Source organism: Lontra canadensis, unplaced genomic scaffold (assembly GCF_010015895.1).
Source record: "Lontra canadensis isolate GAN:19392208 unplaced genomic scaffold, GSC_riverotter_1.0 scaffold112, whole genome shotgun sequence".
Lineage (NCBI taxonomy): Eukaryota > Metazoa > Chordata > Mammalia > Carnivora > Mustelidae > Lontra > Lontra canadensis.
The window spans coordinates 4,890,854-4,915,452 of record NW_022631106.1 but is presented as its reverse complement, the minus strand read 5'-3'; positions in this window follow the sequence as shown (position 1 = coordinate 4,915,452).

The following is a 24,599-nucleotide window of genomic DNA, read 5'->3' as shown; positions in this document are numbered from 1 at the left end:
TACACATTTCAGCTGTGTGTGCTTCCTCATGCCAATGAAGGAGCTATTACTTTTCTGACCCTTTTTGGTCAGAAAAAGTAAAATGGCCATCCATTTTACCCTTTTTCTTTTCTTTTTTCTTCAGAAGTCAATGACACTATTCTTTTATATGAATCAAATGAATACTTTGTAGGCCAAGAAATATCAGACTATATGGTATTATAATTTATTTGGGGAGGGAGTGGGGAAATAAAATAATGCACACTCTGACAGGAAAAGTGATCCTTCTGAAAAGTAAGTAGATTTGGTTTTCAAATAGAAATAATCAAACCATCCCAGCTTCGACGCCAAACACCGCCATTGACAAACTAAGAGCCTTCCACCTTCACACTACAAATTCCAAAAGCTTCAATATTTAGGTGCAGGAAAAGCCATCGCTATATAATTTAAGACACAGACACCTGACTTGTAAACACAAATATGTATTTTTGAAGCCACAGAAACTTACATGTGAAAAAGAAAATCACACACGCAAACACATTGGCTGCTTCCGAACGCTTGGCCCTGGAAGTTGACTATATTTTGCCACCGGCAGATGTTGTTGTTGTTTTATCACTGGAGATGCTGGTATTTTTACACACTTCAGAAAGGATCGCTGAAATCACAAATGCTTTTTAAAACAAACTTAAAGTAATCATTTACATTTAGAGTCCAAAGCAAGGTACAAGTGGGAGCTGGCACTTAAATGAGAAGTCCTTTTGTTCACCCCCTTCCTTAAACAAATGCAGAATGATGTGTGATGCACTTTTGGGGGGCCAGGTCACCTTTAAGAGCCCAGGAATGGCTGTTGCCGCTGAATTACTTGCCAGCCCTCACCAGAGATGTCTGCCCGTGCGAAACCTGTGACAAAGGACTGAAATGACAGCACTCTGACTCACTCCTACATTGTGTTTGTTTAGGAAGGTCCTAGAAATTGTATTTCACCAACCACATTCGCTATCAACACACAATTATCTGGCTTAATCATGTGGAACAGTGGCAAATTCACCTGGGGCTTAAGAACTAATGACATTCTCGTCTGAGCTGCTTTAGTGAAATGGCCTAGCACCTGAAGCAGGAACAGCAAGATTGCTCAAGAAAATTTGGTTTTCTGTTTTCATTTCACAGCATAGGGCCTCTGCTCAAATCAACAAACACTCCTGATTAAATAGCTGTGGTAGTCAACTTCTTCGCACTCGTGTGCGTGGCTCTGAATGTACATCGAGCACCCCAACCTTTACAGGGAAAAGAATTGTCTGTGACTTGTTGGTGATGCATTGTCTTTGGGACGGGGAAAATAAGTAAATAAATTGGCAATGAATAATTTGGGTATGATTACAGTTATTAGCGTGGACAACCCCTCTGTGGCTGAAAGCAGCGCCTACGCGGTCGCCCCAACGACGCACGAATACGCCCAGGTATATATTTTCATTTCCTCTTGCCATCTGCAGCAAGGGCATTAAGATTCTGCTTACTCCTGAAAAATCCAGCCCCTACCCGCGGCCTTAACCCCCAGTGTGCAAGGGCTTTGTAGAGTCACTGCTGACTCTGCTGCTAAATCCCAAGGAGAGGAAAGGCCAATTTTCAAAAGCTGGCAGTGGCAAGAAATTGAGTGTTCAGACTTCCAAATGCTTCAAAGAAAGGGTCAGGTGCAGTGTTTCTCCTGGAGGGCTGCAGGAGAAATGGCCTTCATTTATCAGAATAATGATTTATTTTCATTAGCATGCAAAGGCAGACCAGGATAGTGTGCCAAATTCCTGGTTTTCCTCTTGGTGTGTGTTCCACACCAAATGTCCTTTTATGTTTATTTTTTTGTTTTATCCCTCTCGTTAGGAAGGGCCATTGGGTGCAAAGGTGATAAGCAGAATGCTTTCACATTAGCTAAATTATTTGGTGTCACTGCTAGCTCTGGCGCTGGGCTTCTTCCAGCATCAGATCCCCAAAACCTTCAGTTTCGAGAAATATTGGAAGTCCCTAGGTTTGCCAGCTGTAGATGTAGCATCTATGTGCTCTGCCTCTAATTCATCTGTGTCTTCTCTCTTTCCTTCTAACTCCAACTAACCTCGCCTAACTCACACTAATGCCACTAGCACCCCTACCCCCAGTGAATACACAGTCATATGGGATAAACAGTACTCAGGACAGAAGCAACAGTAATAATGATAAGCCCAACAGAATAAATTTTTTTAAAAAAGCAAATAAAAGGTAAGAATTAGCAAGAGTCTGAAGATTTGTCATCATACTGACTGTGAATGTTACTTTTTTTTTTTTTTTAAGAGAAGGGCATTTTATAGCAAAGTCTTTTGGTACTTGACAAACTAAATGTCTTTTGATTGCACTCCAAAATCAACCTACCTCATAATAAAATGCCTAATAACACAAACAGTGGCTCTCCCAAGGATCCAGAGTGGATAAATTCAGCACACTGTTTGCACCAGCCAAAAGAAGTACATACGGTTCCTTAGTAGACATCCACCAATGTTACTGCTTGAAATGTTATAAAACAGAATGTAATCAACCTTCATTGTACAGTTCACATAAAGTTAATGTACACTTATCACAAATGTGCATGGCTACCAATCATTAGCCAGAAGCTGCAGCTCCTGGATTCATCAGAAAGAGAGCACAATGCATCCCAAGATTACAAATGGTAATGAGACCGTTCTCTTAATATTTAGGCACTTACATGTCAGACAGTTTACAGATGAGGAATCAGGACTCGGGAAATACTATCAATTCAAAATCAGACATCTATGACAAGTATGTCTACATCCTGCATCAGGACTTTCTCAAGTATTTCTATGAAGTCTCAGAAGTGAAAATCACTTAGAAAAATTGAAAACCACACTCTTCCAAAATAGCACATATCCAAAAGTCCCTCACCTTGGTAAAGAGCTTTTAAAGTTTTGTTGTTTGTTTCCCTCTTCTAGCTTGAATCTTCTCCCTAAATCTCATCTCCACCAGTGCCCCCACTAACCACCCACAATGCTGATGTCATTTACCCATCACCCACTGTACAAAAAGGGACCTGCATGCTAACAAGACACAATTATGCCATGAAAAAGACCTCAGTGTGAGTATTGTGATGGGTATAGGGAAATAAAAACTAATATGTTTTATAGCATCTGCAGTAACTATAGAGACATACACAGGGTTAGGAAGAAGACTTGACAACAACTGTTTTTTTTTTACTGAAAGATGAAAGTGCAGAAACTTTCCACACACACACACACAATGATACTTTGCACAGACTTTTAAAGGATCACAAAGAGCTTTGTTCTAGTTCTTAGAGGAAATAGCATTCCAAGTGGAAGAAATAGCATTCATTCATTCATCTGCTCATATATTCGCTCAGTGGTAGTTAGCAGTGTTCTAGACACTGAAAATAGAATCATGGAGAAAATGGTATGTTTCAGGTTCTCCCAAACTGGAAATCTACTGGGGAGACATGAAATTATCCAATAATTACATGGTCATAAATTGTGCTGAATGACATGAAGAAAAATAGTGACATCAGTTCAGAGCAGTACTGGCCTTTCTGAAAAGGTGACATGTGAACAGAGACATCAGGGATGAAACTGAAAGTATTGTGTACACAATAGGGAGGATATCACAGGCAAAGAAGAAGACTCCTTCTGAGAGTTGTTCCACCATACCTAGACCAGTGAAATGTGACTATCAGTGAAGAGTCTAGACTTGTGGAATGGATGAAGTAGGTAAACAACCCACTTCGCAGAATTCTGACTGTACTCTTCTCTCACTACTTCTGTGCTCCAAAGAACCATCTGGGAATTCACTTCTTCCATCCATTTACTTCTAGACAGATAAGTGAAAAAAGGAAAATGGGATTATAAAGTAATAAAAGAAAATTGGTGGAAAAAAGTTTATCTCCTGAAAGCTATGGCTTTCTCTTGACATTACCAAAATATGCCTTTCCTTCTCCTACAGTCGTGAGGCAGAGATGGTCTTTTCTCAAAATGAAAATTTTTCACCATCTCCCATAGCAAGTTGAATTATAGGTCCCATCTAACACTCAAACCCACATGAAGTACTTGTCTAAAAAAAAAAAAAAAAAAAAGGAAAGAAAGCAAAACAAAAACAAAAGCTTTTTTACATTGCTTCATAATCCACAGCTTTCAAAAACAATCTCATAATTTCTAGTTGAGTGGGCTAAATTAAAAATACCCAAACTAATTCATTACTAAAAAGAACCCCATTTCTTCCTAACCTTAGAAGCCTATTTTAAGTTGCAAAAGGAAAATAACATTGATGAGCTATAAGCTATAAGCTAAAGACTATCAGGAAATGGTGGGGATAATTTGTAATTGAAAACAAGGGGGAAAGTCCTTGTTTACCAAGTTGGAAAAACCCAAGAATATGAATACACAGAAATCTAGGTACTGCTCAGCTGCTGACCAGCTGTGCTGTCATGTAAAATCCTGCTAAATTCCCCTTTTTTTTTTTTTTGCTTCAGATTCTCCATCATAGGTAGATGGGCCCTGGTCTTCCAAACCACTTGGGCAATGAGAAAATCAAATGAACTGCCATGTTTAAAAAAAAATACTTTTCAAAAATGATCTAAATGATATGGTCCCTCCCTCCAAATGATGTTCCTTAGATCATCAAAAGATGGTAACAGAGGGAGCCTAGGTGGCTTGGTTGGTTAAGCATCTGCTGTTAGTTCAGGTCATGATTCCAAGGTCCTGGGATCAAGCCCCGAATTGGCTCTCTGTTCAGCAGGGAGTCTGCTTCTCCCTCTCCCTCTGGCCCTCCCCCCCAACACTCTCTCTCTCAAATAAATAAATAAAATCTTTAAAAACTGGTAAGAGAAAGCTCCCTTTCTCTATATGGGAACAGAGTTGTGGGAAAGCTTTCTGAAGATTAAAAAGGAACATGCGCAGAAGGTTATACAGCATTATGAACAAACCTACCACCAATTTGTCTATGCTTCTCCTTGGGAATTACCCCTCAAGGACCCAGTTTGTATACCAAAATAATTTCTCACCCTTTACTAAACAAACCAACCAACAAACAAAAAACACCCTCTGCCACTGGTTATAAAATGTTAATACTAGTCTGTCTAAATAGATTTGGCAGGAGTTTCTTCCCAGGAGATTAGAAGAGTGCATTGCTCAATAGGAAGAGCTGAAATGCTCCTCTAGTCCCACTCCTGGAGATTTTGGTTCAATTGATAAGCACAGGATCCCAAGGACCTGGATATTTGACAAATACTACTGAGGATTCTACAGGTGGGTTTGGGAAACATCACTGTGGCTGTGGTGAGCCACTGAAGACACTTCAGCAGGAACTTGGCACCGCCCACACTAGGCTGAAACCAGTTTCTAAATGCTGTCTTCTGAAGAGTTTAATACTGTGAGTCTGAGACCGGCTTCTTGGGATTCGCTGGGGACCTGTTAAAAATCCCAATACCCGGGCCAGAATACCTCAGACCAATCACCAAAGAACCTCTAGGGGTAGGATCCAGGCACAGCATTTTTTTATCTGTTTTAATGGAGACAGATAAAGACATTTTATTCTGACATGTTACGGTTACAATGCATACTTACAAATTCCAAAAGTTTGAGAAAAACAGAATTTTACAAATTAAAAACATATAATTTACATACACGGTAAAAACTAGCTAACATAGCTACATACACCAAAGATGCAAACAGAAAAAAAGGAAACTGCTACTGTTGAAGTGAGCCAGGTCCACAGCTGTGGGACCACACCACACATCATGACCACAGGGCCCAGGTGGATGCCTCTGGCCTTTCCAGAGGCTATCTTGTCTCCGGGGGGCCATGTCAGTGCACAATTTTGCCTCTAAAATGTCATATGGTTGGTTGGGTCGAGCAAGCAAATCCCAGTAAGGAACTGTTGTTAGTTAAACAGGTCATGAGCAAATCATCTGCCTGAGCGCCATGGTCCCACAGTCGGGAGGGACTCTCACTCCCCCAACCTCCATTCACCTCAGCTCAGGAACCATGAAACACCAAGCTGGAGATGAAACACAGAGAACTGCCTCCAACCAAACCCAGAGCCTCCTCTGTGGATTTTATTGATGGACATGCCCTATCACCCCGAGGTGAGATGTTGACAAGGTGGGTTTCTAACTATCAAAGGAATTAAGCTTCTAGTTATTTTGTTACAAGTGCAGGCACAGCATTTTTAAAGTTCTCCAGATGATGCTGATGTACAGCTAGGTTTGAGCTGGTGGAATGCTGAGCATTATTCTCCCTGGCTCCTGGCTGGCATAGTGTGACCCACTTATTTCTATGGTAGGCTTTTGGCTCTAGTAATGAAAAGCCAAAGCTCATTGGATTAGCCATGAGGATCTCTTGCTTTATTTTTCATCACAGAACTTATCACTACCTAACATTTTAATATACATTGGTAGTATTTAAAATACACACACAAGGGGGCTTCTGGGTGGCTCATTCAGTTAACGTGACTCGATTTCAGCTCAGGTCATGATGTCAAGGTCATGAGATTGAACCCTGCATAGGGCTCTGCACTGGATGTGGAGCCGGCTCAAGATTTTCTCTCTCCCTCTCCCTCTGTCCCTTGTCCCCCGTGTTGCTTGGTCTCTCTCTCTGTCTCAAAACACAAACACACACACACACACACACACGTCTATTTCCCCTCTGGAATGCATGTTTCATTTTAATATATACTTAAAATTTTTTGTTGCTATTAAATTGACACTATATATAATAGCACTTGGCTGGGAATGGGGGAGGTAAATATTATCATTAGCCAATGCAACCCTAACAAAGCAGACAGATTTTTCAAGATGAAAAGAGAGAAGAAAATAACTAGGGATTAAGATCTTCCTGGCAATGGTAACAGAGAGAGACCTTGTATGCAGCAAGAAAAACTGCCCAAAATATGGGCCTGCTAATATTAGTAATATCAGTATATTGATAATGAATTTCCCCGTCCTTAAGCAGAAAAATTCATGTAGATAGGAAACTATTATTAAATATCTGTATCACAAAGTCTTTTAAATAATAGAAATATTTAAATAGATCTAAATTCTTTGGGCTCATAACTACCTATACCTCTATAAAACTCAAATCAAACACAAACTAAACAACAAACCGATAATATAATATTTAACAAAATTAATTTAGTGTGATATATGCTATTACCTTGAAGAAAAAAAAAAGTGCCAGTTCTGCATTTAATAGGAGAAAGTTGTATTTCTGTTTTTATTTTTAACTTGTCCTTTTTGTTCTTTTTATTTTGAGTAGGGTGGAACATCATCTAAATTACTTTTGTTCAGATGTTGTTATTCTCCTGTTGAACAATAAATTTGTAATTTAAATGTAATCCTTAGCTTTAATGAGCACATATATTTAGTAGTACACCTTAAAATATAGTGCTGACAAAATGTAAAATGGTGGTCGAATCAGGTTTTTCACTGTGTCACAACTATAATATCAACAATAAATAGAAATTCTTATTTGCAGAGACTGGATCTCTTTACACTGAAAATATGATGCAGCATAAGGACTTGGGTTACCAAATGATAGTAGATACCATTAATGCTTGTGTGTGTGTATTTTTCAGATAAATAAATAAGAAACAAAAGATGGAAGTATTCCAAAAAGACCAATAAGAGTATGTCAGAATTGTGAGATCATAGATCATTTTGGACTTTTGTTTCTATTTTGTTTCCAAAATAAATATACATTAGTTGAATAATAAAAAGCTATCCCTTTCCCTAAATATTCTATTACAAAGTGAAGGGTTTCAGAAATTTACATGTAGTATGAGCTGGTTCTATAAGGAAAAAAAATCATACAACTGTATCTTAATGTTTAGAAATATTCTGTATGTATATTTGCCTAAAACTGAACAACTATCTTTGGGTGATAAGATCACAGATGATTTTTAAAGCTCTTTTCCTCCATTCTTTTATGTATATGGTAGGCACCTCCTACCATTGCTGCCAATGAGTCGCATACCCAGCTGTTGGGCTGCTGTGTAATGCGCTCCCTTGAAAGGTGAGTGAGACTTACTAACCTGCTTCTAACAAACAGAATATAGCCGATGTGATGGAATGTCACTCTCAAGATGAGGTATAAAAAAAAAAAAAAAGGCACTGCTTCCATCTTGAGTGCTCTTGCTCTTTCTTGGGGCACTTGTCCTGGGGAAGCGAGCTGCTGTATTATAAGGCAGCCATAGGAGAGGCTCATGTGGTGAAGGACCAGCCTGCCTTGAGTGCATGTAGAAACAAGTCTGCACTGCTGTTCCCTCCCCATCCCCATTAGAGCCTTCAGATAAGACCACAGTCCTGGCTGTCATCTTGACTGCAATCTCATGAGAAAGCTGGAGGCGGCACACTCAGCTTGGCTGTACCCAGACCCCCTGAAACAGTTGAATAGTAAATGTTTTAAGCCACTAAATGTAGGATCAATTTGTTACATAGCAATAGATGACCCAAAAAATGTAGCTTTCCCACTAAAAAATAGACCAAAAAAAAAAAAAAGAAAGAAACAGAAAGAATACATTTAAAAAAACATAATAACTCTATAACAGAAAGACAGTTAAGTTCCCTTTCCTTTGTCTCCTTCCTTTTGTTCCCCTTTTCTCTTCCAGACTAGTATGGCTAAGTAGGATCACTCAGATTGCTGGGAGCCTAATCTCAGGGCATTCGCTAACACCACGCCCCAACTCCCTATCCTCTTGTTCAGGTTTCAACTGGGCCCACATCTGTCATTTCCCACTGTAAGCTGTTGTTAAAACCTGCACAGTTTATACTTTATAGGTAGATGGACTATGTAAAGAAATGACCCCGTACTCCACAAAATGGTGTTGCTCTAATGATACGCCCAACTCACTTCTGGAAACCATCTTCGTAGTGAATACGTACAAGCATCTTGCACTGTGATATTGGCCTTGGGATTCCTCATCCTAAAGACAGAGCAGCAATTTCTTCACAAGTAACACAATTAAGGGATTAGGTTAACCCCCAAACACTAAATAAATGTATCTGTTCCTTGTTCTAGTCAGAGACACCAAAAAATTGGAATCTTAAAGAGGAAGAGGAAATGATGGAAAACGAGAGAGGAGCCACATGATTAGACACCTAAATGGAGGTGTGCAAGCATGTCCCATCACGAACCGCACCAAGCAGCTACTTCCTATACACGAGCTACTGTATATACGGCACTTATCACTGATCCCAGATTCCTTATGACGTGCCTGAATCGGGAATAAGATGGTAATTTTCACAGTTACAGAGTGGAAAATATTTATGGTGTAACAGCTGAATGTGTCTTTATTTCACATTCTAAGAATCCTGCTACAGGATGGAAGCAAAAACATTTTGAATAAGATGTGGACAAGCCCCAGAATTTTGCCTCAGAAGTGAGATAGCTTTTTGAGAGAAAGCACTCCGCCTGTTCATCAGGGCTGCTAGCCTATCGTGAGCTTAATTAAAATCAATGGAGAAAAAAATTGAATGCTGAGAAGCACTATTTGGGGCACACAAAATGTAAATGAGTGAAAATATGAAATCCCCAAATAACCTTGGGTCTTGGGCTTTGTTTCGTGATCACCCTATTGATCCATTGAAAACCATCTTTCTTCTTTTCCTCGCTTCTGCTAACTCTGAGAAAACTGGGAGGTGGGACAGCCTCCAGTTCTGGAGCAGGATTTCCTGTGTTATTTCCTTGTACCCCCACTCACCCCCCTTCTATCCACCTTCTGTCTCTCTTGGCATTTTTTCACTGTCTCTGTTGCTCTTTTATTCCTACCTACACAGCAGAAAGAATGTCAGTGAGTGGCAGAGAAAGTGTGTATTTCCAAGCGGCATGGAGCTGAACACGTCTCTTGATTCCAAACATGAAAAGATATGTACACTTCTTCCTTCCTTTGACCTCATTTAGGCACAAGAGTTTCATTTTATGCATGTGTGTTTCAAAGTCATATAGAAGCAAGCCGAACCACAGGGGCAGTCAATTCAATGTAACTGATACTCCTTTATTTTCAAGAGATTTATTTAACAACTGTACAAGTTGCAAAACTGGCCGCCTTCCTCATCCTTCCCTCTAATCGTGCCCTTTATCATGTGATTTTTGAAGTTCCTTCTCTAACATCAGAGTCTATATCTCTAACCCTTCTTTTTTCACCGGGTTAATAAAATAGAGTGGAAGTGTCAGTTCCAAGTCAAGACCTTAGGAGCCTGTAGGCTTCCACCTTCCCACACTCTAGCCATCAGTGGGGGACCCACCCAGGCTAGCCTGCTGGAGAATGCAAGGCACATGGAGGAGAGCCGAATTGACCTCCATGACCAAGTGGAAGCCATCTTAGATCACATGATAGCCAATTCCCGGCATGTGCTCAAACCCAGCAGAGAGCATCAGAGCCACTCAGCCTACTCTTACCTGACCCCAGACAAATAAGCAATAAATGCGTTTTTCTTGTGTGCCACTGAAGGTTCTATGGCTTTGTTACACAGTCTTATAATGGCAGTAGGTAATGGATGCAGCAGAGTTTCACTGTCTCTTCTCACTAAAAATAAGACCCATTACAGAGACTGATTTGGGAGGTGAACTGACATCTCAGCATTGTGAGGGCATGTCTGTGTGTGTGTGTGTGTGTGTGTGTGTGTGTGTGAAATAGAGAAAAAGGGCATGATCGATGCATCTCTGCCCAGATGATTACAGACCATGCTTATTTCTTTTAATCATCAGGAGGATGACACTTGGTGGCTTGCCTACTTATTCATTTATTCATTCATTCATTGACTAACAATAATTATCAAGTAGTTCTAGCATGCTAGACATCAGGGACATAAAGGTGACTAGGTTATGGTCACTGATCTTGAAGAACCTTCTGTCTATGGACCTGATGACATGCTGGAAAATACAATGGTGAAATGAATGTTCTGCCTTCTCTCTTTTGTAAGTTATAAACATGAACTGACGATGTGCTGTAGCTAATCATTATTAGACGTTGTGAACCTAGCTTCTGTCTAATTTCCTATGAAAAAAATGGTCCAAATGGGGAAAAAAAAAGTCAGTTTGTTTATTCCTTACTCTGTAATGTCACACCTCAAGGTAAGACTCCCTTGAAAATATGAAACTCTTGACATTGGCGGTATGGAAAAATAAAGTACATGTCGCTCAGTGGGTGCCAGGGACCTATATTATGTCCTACTGTTGGTTACAGAATTTTCAATATTTCCTTATCCTTTTTCACTCATATGAACTGCAGCTTATAGCAGTGGTAATCATTTCCTGTGTTTGAAAAAGAGATGAAAGCATTCATGGATGAAAGCAAGTTGGATTTAATCTCCTTCTCTCTCATCCAGTGCACTGTACTGATCATTTTCCAAAAAAACAAGACTTAAGCTCATTTTTGTCATGACAAAACTAGTTTCATAATAATCAGATGGCAATTCCTAGTGTACACAATTCTAATATAATTACTAGGAGGAAATGTAGAGGGAGTTGCAGGTTTGAGATAAAGAAAAGCCTGTGAATTTTGTATTAATGTCTCAGACTCTCTTATTTGTGCAAGTAATCAATCTTTCAGGGAGTAGAATAGTAATTCTTTGTGAAAAAAATGACAAGAGTCAGAGGAAGAAAGAAGATAATCTGAGTTCCATTCGGTACACAGCAGGTCAGCTGTGATTGACAAAGCTCATCACAAAACTATAGCTCACGGAATAATCCCAGTAGCAGAGTCTCATTTGCAGCCCAAGCAGTGTTAATGACATGTTTAACAGCTGCTTGTTGAAGTTTGGAATCTGCATTAACCCGCAGAGCAGTGAACAGAGAAATGAGGGAAAGTATTGAAATCAAGCCTTCATTATTCTGACAGCCCAGGTGAAAGGGTGTCCGGAGGTTGTGGAGAGGCGGGGAGGAGGGTCTGGAGGGTGGAAGGTTCAATTGCATGGGAGGATCGTCCTGGAGATGACAGGGTCTGATCAATAAACACAGAGGACTGCAAGAGCAAACTGACACACTCAACTCAGAGACAATGAGGCAGGAGAGTCAGGCACTTGGAAGGCAGTCCTGGCTTGGGACACCAAAAATTACTCTGGCATTAATAATCACTGCAGATCAACTTGGTGTCAGCTTTTGCCACTTTGGGAAGGCCATGGGATGTCACATCTTCGGGCTCCTTTCACCCCAAGAATAACATTTATTCATCCCAGCTCCAAAAGCAAATAAGTATATGTACCACAGTCTATTTTCTAGACTTCCTAAAATAGTACTTCCTGAATTAGCTTAAATGAGTTACTAAATGCATTTTCCTTGAACGTGATTCTTTATAATGGCCTATTTGCTCTGTGGAAGTATTATCTCTGGCCTTGCCACTGGCAGAGGGAGTCTGTCACTGAGGACAAAGAATGAGGACGTGGGGGAAGTGTCAGAGGTTTGGGGCAAATCCCAGCTTCTCCATATTTTTAAAGGTAGACTTAGGCAGCATGTGCAAATGCCCTGTGCTTCAGTGTTCTTATCCGTAAAATGGGATAATAACACCCACCTTGTACAGTTGTCATGAGGATTAAGTAAAATGTATAAAATCCCCAGTATAAGTAGACATTTCATAAAGAGTCGCCATTATTTTTAGTGGGGTTAATCACTGTCAGTAGCCCAGATGTCATCCGCCTACCCAAAGGATCTCATTGGCATAAAGTGGCACACACACACACACACACACACCCTGTCTTTTGATAGAATGTCAACTCCATGACACCAGTGCATTTGTTTTTATTTTGTTCACTGATTCATCCTAAATACCCCAAATATGGCTGGCACATCATAGTCACTCAAGAATATATTTGCAGGTGACTAAACCTGCTATAATCATCAGCAATGTCTTTAACCACACTCTATTTTGCTTCTACTTAAGCATTTCTTCATTTAAAATAAGGAAGAAGAAAAATTGAATTTTTGAATTATAGGATCTTGGACCTCATTTCATCAAGCCCTTTATTTGAAAATGGGGAATCAACTGAGGCCCAGAGAAAGCTTGAGGTTCTCTTGGCAAAACAAGTTAATGAATGAAGAAGATTCCACCACATCATGGGAGTTCACAATCTTATGCATTCCTTTACATTATGTATGGGATACTATTCCTTTAACCAAAGCATGAGACACTGAATTGCTATGTCACTGCAGTCCTCAAAGTAGGCATGCTCACAGTGCATTCTTTCTTTAGCTTCAACTTTTTTTCCTCTCAGGTCTTGTATGTCCATCAAATGAGGAGATCAGAGAAGTCCCTGTTTTCACACCGTTCTCTGTGGAACTGGATGGTTCTGGGGAAGGGCTTTGTGGGGTTGCTTTAAGTCCACTTCCCAACCTTTTATTCCATTTGAAGTAAAGCACTTCTTTCTTCAAAACTATTTCATATATCCAGATTTTACATAAGATTTGTTTAAGATTAAAAAGAAAAAAAAAAAAAAACAGTCTCTCTAGATACGTAGCAATGTGACTAAAAGGTCCCAAGTTGCAAGTCTACCTTCCCTCCTGTCCATTTGGACAGTAAAAAGAGTAAAGTCAATCTGTCCATAGGTCCCTGCTTTCTGACTGTGACATCCCCCAACTTCTCCTCCACAGGGGATAAGGTCCCAACAGAGAAAGCAAGAGGGAGAAGATGGAGGGGAGGAAGAGGACAAGAAGACAAGAAGATGAGGAAAAGGGCAAGAAGAAAGAACATGAAGTAAGAGGGAAAAAAACAAACAGTTCTGTAGTGCTTCCAACTTTCTTGGGTCATGTATTTCTGTACCTGTCATCTCATTCCATTGTCACAAAAATACTGACACCTTAGCACCAAAGGTATTATTTTCATTTATCCTGGAGGGAGACTGAAACACTAGAAGAAATAAGATAACCAGTCACCTCACTCAGCTTGCTTCCGTAAGGCAGCTTGTCTTCACATATTTAGAAAACAAGAATGATCCGATGGCTTACGTCTTTGAAGTCTCAAAATACAGTCAGTACTCCTTTCCCACAGATCACGACATGTGGCTAGAGCAGCCAAACATCTTCACAGAACTCTGTCTCTGTGACCAATCCCATGTGCATTTTCCCACTCAGTGTCGCAGATATGTTAGCTAGCCATGAAGCCAATAAACAGTTAATTTAGCAGGAGAGATCATACTTCATTCCTTTTGTGGCATGCAAATGAAGATAATTAGATATTCTGCAATTGCAAGACATGCCAAGTGTTTAGAGCACTGAGGTTCCTATTTCTGGTTTTGTGACATTCTGGGATTCTCCCCCACTCTACCGCCCCACCCTCCTCTAAGACCTCAAGAACTTGCTTAAAATTCTTAAAATGTCTTCAAATGCAAATGGTTTCAATTCACATTTCACATATATCTACATATATGTTAGTATAACTGTAAATATTGATTTTACAAATATGCCCATGTATGTCTATTTTTAAAGACATTTACAGAGGTCAACAACATCAATTCTTTTAAAAATCAAATTTGGAGAGCCACCTGGTGGGGAAGTTTTGTGGTATCCCTAACTTCCCCCCTCTTCTAATATAGTGCTCCCTCATTAATTATGGTTTATCCCAACCTCTCCCACCCTCAGCCCTAAAATGAGAGCCCCCCTTTTCTCTCTCTTTGATAGTAATAGTAATAACATTGACACATCACCTGCCATGCATTAGGTACCAAGTTGGATATTTTATAGGCATTATCTCTTATAACCCTACCAAAAGTGAGAGGGTTACTACTGTATACCTTTTATAAGGGAAAATTAAAGTTTAGAGGCTAAATAAATGTCTAAGGGCACAGAAATACCAAGGGAGAAGATTGGTATTCAAACATAGTTTTCCCCTAAAGCCCACACATTGAAATGTCCTGCTGTCTCAGGATCTTCCCATGGATGAATGCAATCTTAATTCATTTAACCAATGTTTATTGAATGCCTCTTCACTGTTAGACACCTGGCCCAGCCGTGGATGAAACTGATAAAAGTCCCTGTGTTCACAGAGCTCCGTCTAGTGGGGAAGACCGACAATAAAGAAAAGGAGCAATCTGACACATCAATTCTTCTTTCCTAGATGAATATTGCCAAACCTATTACAGACAGGAGATACTTTCCACATAGCTCTCCTAGAAGTCCTCTGCCTGCTTAAAGAGAATGGCTTATAACTCGAGAAGGGAGGTAAGGTACTTTGGCAGGCAGGCTGGGGCCTTCCAAGGGAGCTCTGGAAATCAAACTTCCCAGCAACCAGCTTCTTGCACAATCCCTGCCAAAAGTAGTGTTGCTACTTCCAAAGTTCAGAAATCATTCTTTTTAAGTATTTGAGTCTGTGGAGTCCCAAGAGCTCAAGGTCTACAGAGAACTTGAAAGTATTTTGAGGTGCACAGGTTTGTTTAAGATAAAGATTGTATCAATGGGGTACTGAGGAACATCATCCAGACCTTCATGAGGAAAACACCAGACAACACCAGCAGGAGGTAAAAATACCAGTTACCACTAAGACCTTGGCATCTCCCAGGCGCTTCCCAAGAGAGTGCAGAAGATCTGGGATGCCACAGAAATAACTGGCTTTTTTGCCTTTGAGACACCTTAAGACCATGGACACAACCAAGCTTTTTAATTAAAATAAAATAAAATAAAATACAAGATGCAATTTACTTTACCTTATCCCTTTCATTATTGATAGAGGCTTTAAAAAATAAATTTATTAAAGGTTTTAGGCTCTGATACTTATTTTAACCTAATAAAGCAGATTCAAAAAGAGCACGATTCAGATTCATCTGGGGACTTATTTACCAAGCACATATTTGAGGGTCCACTAGGCTATATTCAACCAGTCAGGCCCAGAATGTGTTTATTTTGTATCACTGATGGTGAACTGCTAACATTCTCATATATAGTAACACTTAATATTTCTTATGAGGTTCAAAATAGGAAAATATTTAATTTATAATCCCAATAATATCTTCTCATAAAGTGAGACAAAAAATAAACTTCATATCTTGACCATATTCTTATTAAAATTCATATTCTTGATACTGTTTTCAATTGATAAAATACAATTCACCACAAGATATTAGTGCAAAAAGAAAGACGAGAAAGAGCTACTTTATGTATCTGTAAACATACCAATTCTTTCAGTCCCAATCCACTCCTATCCCAAGTAGAGTTTTAGGAGCCTCTGAGGCTGTTGTAGCAATTAGTGCCATTAACCAAATAATGTCCAGCTCTCCGCCTTCTGGAACATGGTAGGATTTCACTTCCCCCCCTACTTGGAAGTAAACTACAGCCATGTCACTGACTCTGGCCAATGAAATGGAAACAGAAATGCTACTTCCAGGTAGAAGCTTGAAGAACCTGGTATGATTGACCACCTTCCCAGCCTTCTGCTTCAATGGTCCTGGAAGTGACTGTAGATATGGCACCTGATTCTACAACTGACCACAGTGAGCATTTTCCCTTTGCTGGCCCAAGGTTGGCAATGTAAGCTAAGTAAGACAGAATCCTCAGATGGGTTAAGACACAAGAATGGGAGGGTTATTTGTTATGATGGCTCACCCTAGCCCATCCTGAGGAATACAGCTCAGAAGTGCCACACACCCTGCAAGTCCAAGAGCCAACACTTAAAAACCTTCCTGTCTTCTGATGAGTTCAGCACCAGCTCTATTCCTCCACTGTAGAGGTTGTTCAGGGTGGGAGATGGCAAACAGACTCTGCGGCCCCCAAAGTCCTGATTCAGAAACCTCATTTGATGTCTTGCATTAATTCACCAGCTATGTGCTCCCGAATCCCACCTCATTCCTCTGCCCATATAACATCAATATTGTGGCAATTCACATTTAAGCATTTCTTTCTACATCACACGGCAACCAAATAATTATAATAGAGTTAATCTTGCATGCTGCCTCCTCCCCTTCTGATATCTTATGGCAGAGAAATGGGAAAATGCTAGCAGAAGAAAAATGTAGGCAGCTGAGACTTTCCGTGAAGCTAAGCAGGTTGGCTTTAAAATCCATGGGTTTTAGGAACATAATTCCTGAACATAAATGTAAGCCTTCATTTTCACTGTTTATATATAGCTCAATAAAATAGAAATTGTGTCTTAGAGCTCACATTTAGCTCTCTTGTAACGGAAATGCGCAAAATATTAATCTACTGCCTGCCCCTTTTCTGCTTCTGGCTGAGAATTTCCCTGGGTGTTGCTTGTGATGAGCCTGCTGGCCTCTATCAGACTCTGGAGAAGCAGCAGGTGGCTGAGCATTGACTTGAGAAAAGGAAATGTGCAACATGAAATTAAATGGGACTTTTCTTGTGATCCTGGCTGAGACCCCAAAGAAAGGGACAGTATGGAAAGAATTGCCTCCTTTATTCTCAAGAGCAGACAAACCATCTGTATTAGTATTTTATTCTTGATATAATAGATCATGACAAATTTAGCAGTTTAAAACAACACAAATTAATATCTCCTTGCTTTTTCATTCATAAGTCCAGGAAAGCTTGATGGGTTCTCTGCTTAGGGTCTCACACGGTAAAATGAAGGTATCGGCAGAACTGGGTTTTTATCTGGAGGCTCTGGGGGAGAGTTTGCTCTCTGGTCATTGAGGAGGTAGGTATGCACTTGTTGAACAGAGGTCCCCATTTCTTTGCTGGCTGCCAGGTAGGGATCATTCTCACTTCTAGAGACCACCTTCATTCCCTGTCTTCAGGCTCCCTTGGTCTTCAAAACCAGCAGCAATGGGTTGAATCCTTCTTATACTTTGAGTCTCTGTTGACCTCATTTTCTACTTCATCTCTCCTGCCTCTTGTCAGAAAAGATTCTTTCCCTTTAACAGTGCGTGTGACTTGATTGAACACACGGGAACAATCCAGGATTATGTCCTTTTCTTAAGGGACATAACCTTAATTATATCTGCAAAGTCTTTTTAGAAATCTACCATACATATTCACAGCTTCCAGAAAGTGGTCCATGGACCTCTTTGCTGGGCCATCCTATTGGTACCACACCATCTGTCTTTGTTTGGGCTGGTACAACAAAGCACCATAAACCAAGTGGCTTACAAACAACAGAAACTTGTTTAACTCAGTTCTGGAGGCTAAAATCAGGGTGTTGGTATAGTTGGGATCTGGTGAAAGCCATCTTCCAGGGTGCAAATGGCTGACTTTACCTTGTATCCTCACCTGGTGGAAAGAAAGCTAGCTAGCTGTCTGGCCTCTTTTTTATAAGGTATTAATACCATCCATGAGGGCTCTATCCTCATGAACTAATTACCTCTCCAAGGCCACACCTCCAGATACTAGTCTATTAGGGATTAGATTTCAACATGTGAATTTGGGGGAGACACAAACATTTAGTCCATAACATTATCTATGTCTCACTAAGCTAAAGGGTAGCCAAACCCCAACTTTGTGGACTCTTTACCAATCACCATCCACCAACCTATAGATGGAAAGACTAGAAACTTATTGGGGAAGTGGGGATGTGGAGAGAGAGAAGTTCATCTGAAGACACACATGCTGGCATGTGTCTCTAGGGAGAGAACCATTTTACTGTCTCAAGGGATGAGATACAAGGATGCTGACACTCATCTCAAGTCAAGTGAAGGGGCTTTGTGTCCTGAGGAATGATAAGAATCTCTGGGAAAAATTAACCTGAGAGTTTGAGGAAGCCAGAGACCATACCTCTGGAAATATCTGAAGGCAAGGGGCTACAAATGACCACAGAGCCATGAGGACAGGTTGCAGTGGGAGAGCTTGCTCTCCTCATATTGGGCAAATCACAGATGGTTTTCCAAAACCTATCAAGAGATGCTCCTCAGCAGAAAGAGGCTATAAGCCAGAGGGCAAGATGGGTTGTCATTAGGACATAAGAAAGAAAACATAGTGGCCAAGTTGGTTGACAATAGTGTGATGGTTAATTTATGTATATCCCCTTGACTGGCTCCTGGAATGCACAGATTAAAGATTTATGTCGGTATGTTTGTGAGGGTGTTTCTGGAAGATATTAGAATTTAAATCAGTAGACTGAAGTGTTCTCCCCATTGGGTGGGCATCACCCAATCCACTAAGGAGATATGAACAGAGAAGTTATGAACTCTCTCTGATTCCTTATCCTGGGTCAGGGAAGGGAATCCACCACAAGTTATTTGAAGTAGTGGTGAGAAATCATGAAGTTGTTTCCAGCTTGCTCACCAAGTCCTCTCCATTTGATAAACCAGTTACATTTTATTTCCTTTATGAAACATGAAAATTCATATAAATATATTCAATCCTGTATTTGAAATTTAATTGGCATATAGTATGTTTAGTTTATGGGACAGTCCTCTGGAAAATGAGGTACCACAACACTTGAATAATTCTAAGAAAGAAATTCTGGCATACTTCCCTACACTGCCTTGTATGCTTATATATCAGAGTCTTTTCTTGACTCCAAGATGGAACTCTTGAAAAATATTGGTTGGAAGACATTCAGTATTCAGAAATGTTGGGATGTATTTGAGATAGGAGCTCTAACTTATGCATTCATGGGTCACCACCACTGAGTTTATTTTTATTTATCTTTTCAAAGATACTAAGAAAGGCAGCAATATCTGTAGAACTATGAATTCTCTAAGTAGTACCTAATCTCTCTCATCCTCAACTTTATTTTTTAATCAGTAAAATAGAGACATTAATGCTGAGCTTACAGGAATGCCATTAGTGGTAAATGAAATAAAAACATCCATAAAGATTTGAGCACAGTACACGGTGAGTGCTCAAGAAATGACAGTTATTAACATATACAATTCTCTGCTTGGAATCAGATGTAGATATTTTTAGTGCTATAGTTGCAATGCAGGCAAATTGAAAGCTAATTCATTCCATAGATTTTTATTGAGCATCTAAATGCTGGGAGTACAAGGTTGAGGAGATACACACTCTACCTCAGGACATAGAGATACCTAATTTTTTCTGAAGAAATAGGCAGAGAAGATATTTGATTCACTAGGAGAGACATGTGTAAACTCGCAATCCAATGCAGTGTGACAGTTGCCTTGCACAAATGCACAAACTACTCAGACCCATAGATAAGTGAATGATGATGCCGTGTGGAGCACTGAAACGGCAATAGAGGTTAAACAAATTAAAAAAAAAAAAAAAACCAGTATCTCAGAAGGAAAGTTCCACAGAGTCTTGAGCAATACTGATCAGGTGGTCACATGGAGAACCAAACAAACATCTGAGTTGTGGCAAAGACAGTCACCATCCAAAAGGCTATAGTAGCTTGTGGAAAAATTGAAGGGGTGGACAGGATCAGACTTTTTTTTTTTTTTAAGATTTATTTATTTGAGAGAGAGAGAGGGCATGCACGGGGTAGGAGGGCGAGAGCCTCCATCTCAGCACCCATGAGATCATCCCCTCAGCTAAAACCAAGAGTTGGAAGATTAACCAACTGAACCACCCAGGTGCCCCAGAATCAAACGTCTTTACGTTTGGACACTTGACCAAGCTAGGGGAAATTTTCTGATTAGATTATGTTTGGATATCAATTCCCTCCTTTGTTTCTCAAATCCCTACTTAAAATAGACTGAACACATTGAAACCCCCCCCCCAAAATGTTACTTAGACATGCTAAAACAACTTCTCTTAAAGACACAATGAATGTGTTGATCCTCCATATTTCCTCGTGAGTAATCTCCTATGTTGTTTAATAGTATCCCATTAGGAATTAGCTCTTTGTGCAAAGTTGTTTTCCCTCCCTTAATTTTAGATGCTAAATGGGAGAGATTTTCATTTGAGGCATTCCACCAGCAAAGAAGTCATTGACCTTCCACTTTCCCCAGAATTAGATGACTTGTCCCTTGTCCCAAGGGCTATTTGCTAATTGCACAGATACTGGAAGAGAATCCTTTGTCCCCTTAGCTTAGTTTGTCATGTTTCCAGTCAGCCAGAAACTATTCAAAATTCATCTACCATCACAGTCTTCCTGCAATACATTTGAGTCTTTCTGAAATGGGAATGATACAGAAGAAAGGGAATATGCACCAGTTACAATAACATGTGTTTTGTCTACAATATTTCAAAGAACCTGTTTGCATTATTTTTAAATTTTATCAAGATAAAGATGCTATGTTACTTTCACTTAAGTATATGCAAACCTCTTTAAGTATAGTAACCCCCTTTTAGGGATAATTATCCCTGAGGTAAGAATCTACTGTTCAGACAGTGGTGACTATTATTCTTTTAATCCTCTCTAACCCACCACATCCTAAAGGCACACATTCAAGAACACCGAGCTATTAAAACACCCAACCACAAACTGAAAAAGATTGCATACATTTCTAAATAAAGTTTTTTAAAGGAATTTAGCTTACCCATAGATCTAGAATGTATCTCTGTAATCATATCTCCATAACAGAATATCATTTAAGGTTTATGATATTTTTTGAAAGATTTTACTTATTTATTTGACAGAGAGAGGAGCACAAGCAAGGGAAGTAGCAGGCAGAGGGAGAGAGAGACAAACAGATTCCCTGGTGAGCAGAGAGCCCAACACAGGACTCAATCCCAAGACTTTGGGATCATGACCTGAGCCAAAGGCAGGCACTTTAAAGACTGAGCCACCCAGGCACCCATCAAGTTTATGAAATTTAAATTGTAACTATAATTGCTTATATAAATTAAAATTATAATTATAATTGCCTATATAATAACCATTCAATTAGAATTTGAATAATTACATTTCTGTTGGTCTTTTTCCCCTTCTAAAATAACTTTATTACTTATCCTTCAGGCTGGGGTCAGGGGACAGAATATGTATGACTTTAGAAATGTTGCTATGTGTCTACCAAGAAGAATGGAACTCACAGAGTTTGCTCATGAGAGATTGACAGATAGCTATATAGACAATCTTTCATTTACGTCCAATTTGAATTGATGCCTTACTTGAAAGTTTCCAATCAGTTGGCCCGAGATGACAGGAAATTATTTTTATTTATTTAGTTCTGTAATTTAGAATTTTCTTTCTTTCAATTTCCTTTCAATTTGAAATAGAAATGAACTATAATTTATTCCTTTATGTATCCAAGAGTCTTCATTAGTATCTATATGAGACATCCTATTAAACAAATCCTGACTCCTACTTAGTAGCACACAGGTGTGACCTTGATCAATTCGCTTAACTCATTTGCCTCTCTTATCAGTAATATGGGACTAGTAGCAGCTCCCCTGTGAAATGGTGATGATAAGTAAAAAAGGAATCCCGTGGAAAGCACTTAGCCTGGCACCTAGCACATCGTAAATAAATATTAGCTTTTATTATGATTATTGTGGTATTTTGACTGTTGTTGCTATTTTATTGATATTTATTCCTAATAATTATCCCTAATGTGTTTCAGAGAGAAAGCCAATTGTGGAAAGTGTGGAGAAGAGACACACTTCACCCTTAGCCAGGAGATATTCATTCTTAGGCAACAGAATAATATCCAATAGTGTCTGGTGTGTACATTCTAGATGTCCTCCTATTCATTTTTTCACTTACAGATGAAGACACTAAGCCAGAGGGAAGCAAGGAATCTTGCCTCAGTCAACAAAACACTGAATGGGAGAGCAAGAATGTGAACCCCTGCCTCCAATATCCCAGCCTCTTTTCCACTATAAGCAAATTCCAGTCAAGCTTTTACTTAAAAAAAAAAAAAAAAAAAAAAAACAAGAAAGAGTGGTTCAATCAAGTTTGAGATTTTTCAAGTCAAGTTTGTGATATATCCAACATTTCATGGCTATGAATTAAAAGGAGGGACAAAGAAAAGGAATAATATGAAATAACCTGTTTTTATTGCATATGTCCTATAATATCATATAAAATTAGAGAATAATATTACAGAAAAATGGAATATTGCCATAAAAATAAGTACAATGCTAATGTTTATCCTTGTCCTAAAAGATAAAAATTAAGAAATATTTCTTCAGAATTCTGAAACCAACCATTTAAAAAATCATTTAAAAATTACTACTAACATTCTGCCTATTTATAGTTTTTCAATGGAAAATGGAACTCTGTGTTCTTGAAGCCTCTTTTAGCACTATTTCTTGTATGAATGGTTAATTATTCTCTTCTAGCCTCTTTATCAATGTGTGATGTCCCAAAAGAGTAAAGTAAAAGCAGACAAATTTATTTACATACAGGCAGTGGGATCAAAAACAAAAAGAATAATGTCCAAAAAAAGGAATAAAAATAAACAATGAATGTCAAACTAGCAAAAGCAGAACCAAAATAGGAACTTCTAGGTAAGAGTCATGGAGAAGAGAACAAAGTACCTACACTTCTCCACTCTGACCACATGGGTTTTGCCACAAATTTTCAAGACTTCCCATCCATCTGTTGCTCCAAACCATTCTTTCCCCCTCAGGTAAATATCTTCTAGGTGCCAGGAACATGTGTTCCTGACAATATAGTCCCATCACTTTGTGCTAATACCAAAGTGGGGGAATACTTTCAAGCCATCTCTTCCTCGTCTAAAAGACAGAGAGGATGGCAATTGAATTTGGTCTTGAGGGACTGATGGTAGAGGGAAGAAATAATCCTCTATGACTTGACTACCTTATTATAGGAATTCTTTGATAATTTGCACCCCTTTGTTACTAAAATGTAAACAGAGATTGATGGCCATAGAAGGTGTATGCTGTTCAGGCTGCTGCATTTTAGAGTTTGAAGGGATCAAAGTCCTTGGATTGAGGGAAAGCAATTTTTAGATTGAGCTGCATAACTTGAGGAGGTCAGAGTTACAGACATTTTTCAATATGTGCCAAGGTTCTGAGCCTAAGGACATGGCAGGAGACAGCTCTATTTTCCTGGTTTTAGGACTTTATTTCTGAGACCTCCTAGACTGAACCCTTTACCCTTAGAAGGTTTTTACTTGCCCTTCTCAATGCCTTAAATTGAGCCTCCACAAAAATTATTTATTAAAGTCCTTACTTCATAATGCAAAATGTGACTTTATATGGAAATATTATCTTTAAACACATAATTAAATTGAAATGAGGTCATGGAGGGGTCTAATCCAAGATAACAGATGTCCTTATGAGAAGAGAAGATTAAGAAACAGATGGACGTGAAGGGATCAACATGGGAAGACACAGAAAAAGATGGCCATCCATAAGCCAAGGAAAGAGGTCTCAGAAGAAATCAACCCCCTGACACCTTGACTCAGACCCCTAGTCTCCAGGACTATGAGAAAATCCATTCCTATTATTTAACCATCTAGTCTGCGGTAGTTTGTTATGCCAGCCCCCACAAACTAATATACTGAAGATTTTTTAGCAATTCCAATAAAAGAATATTCTTTTAACTAAAACTGCTAAGGCTAACTTTATTGAATACTTATTATGAGATAAAAACATCACATCAGTATCTCTATACCTGTGTCAACATCTATAAAACAGGGATTTCAATCATACCTGTCTTGCTGCAGTGAAGATTGAATTCAATAATCTCTTTTACTGCTGGCTGTCATCATCTTTAAATCTTCACAGTAGTCCCACGGAGAATTTGTATCCCCATTTTACTACCCCATTCAGATATAATACCAAGACCCAAATCCTACTGACACAACCAATGGGCAAACCAAAATTCATACT